At 45.1% G+C, this 1,194-nt stretch overlaps 1 protein-coding gene across 6 annotated transcripts in view; it reads left to right on the forward strand.

The window, feature by feature from the left end:
• The window catches only part of C1QTNF7 (C1q and tumor necrosis factor related protein 7), a 103,830-nt gene that overhangs the window by 79,700 nt on the left and 22,936 nt on the right, over positions 1 to 1,194 (forward strand). The window contains exon 1 of one of the 6 annotated variants that reach the window (XM_019526585.1): positions 140 to 150. The exons of the other annotated variants lie outside the window; for them this stretch is intronic. The gene's annotated coding sequence lies outside the window, so the exon portion shown is untranslated. Of the gene's footprint in view, positions 1 to 139; positions 151 to 1,194 lie in introns of those variants that run through there. 6 annotated transcript variants of the gene reach the window in all.

Genomic DNA, 1,194 nt, shown 5'->3' on the forward strand with positions numbered 1-1,194 from the left:
CTTGATGATCTGCTCAGGTCCCTTCCAAGCCTACTAACTATGACACTAGATATAAAATCTCAGACCCAATTTTTTATCTCACTTTACACAGCTGTAAATCCAGAATAATATCATTACAGTTTACGTAGCTATTATGCAACTCCAAATAAGGTCAGAATTTGGCTCTCAGGATGTTATTTGATCTGATGACTGGGGCATAGAGCATCAGCACCTCAAAACCCTTTGGCTTATGTTACACGGTAACATTTTCAAACGCAGTGAAACAACTTCAGAACCCGAGTCCCATTTACAAAGGTGATTTGGGCTCTTAGGAGGGTTAAGTCCCACAGACTTGAAATAACACTTAGGGTCCTAGGTGGCTATGGGCCAGATACAAATCATGGTCATACATGCCAAAATTCAGCTTAGTTGGAATTTAGGGCCTTGGCCATGTTATATGAACATATTCACTGTGCCATAAATATCAACATGCTACATGTTTATTGATTTTTGGCACCATAAAATGGCAAATCAAGCATAAAGATATAATTCCAAAAATACATAACATCTTTGTGGATATTTTATATGATGCTATAAATGGAACATGTAGCATGCCTCATCATCAAGACCAGGGGAGCCACAGGTCTGGAACCTGGATGGTGGACTGCCCAGGTCTTAATACTAACAATCAGCTGAATATCTGCATCACGGTTTGGGCTCAGCAGGACTTGGCACCTTAAGAAGTCTTGCCCTACATCCCCTGATCTTTGAGACTCTTTAAAGTGCTAAGTTCTAGACAGCCTCAGGGCATGAGAGACCTTCAGAGTCTGGCACATAGCCCCCACCCCAATCTTGAGGTTTGGACAGAGGACAACTTTGAGTTCAAAGGTTGTATACACAGGTACAAAGAGGTGTCTGACACATGCGGCAGGGAATGCATTCACCCATTTAAAGAGCAACCTGGCATTAGAAGCTGGGGATGAGAGAACTCCCCCATCCTCCTCTGTTTGCACAGGTACCTCTTTAAACCAGCACTGTGCAGCAGGACATGGAAGAGCTCTCCAGTCCTCAGTGCTATCAAGTAGCTGTCTGGGTTCTGGACCCAGCCCAGGCTGGGCCTTCCTGTGTGGTTCCCAGTGGGGGACCACATGACCCCAGGGAATAAATGGAAACCACAAGCCCTTGTTAGGGAGACTAAGCACCCCCCCCCCCCCC

This window comes from Gavialis gangeticus, unplaced genomic scaffold, assembly GCF_001723915.1.
Source record: "Gavialis gangeticus isolate Ggan-Ray unplaced genomic scaffold, GavGan_comp1, whole genome shotgun sequence".
NCBI classification, from domain to species: domain Eukaryota; kingdom Metazoa; phylum Chordata; order Crocodylia; family Gavialidae; genus Gavialis; species Gavialis gangeticus.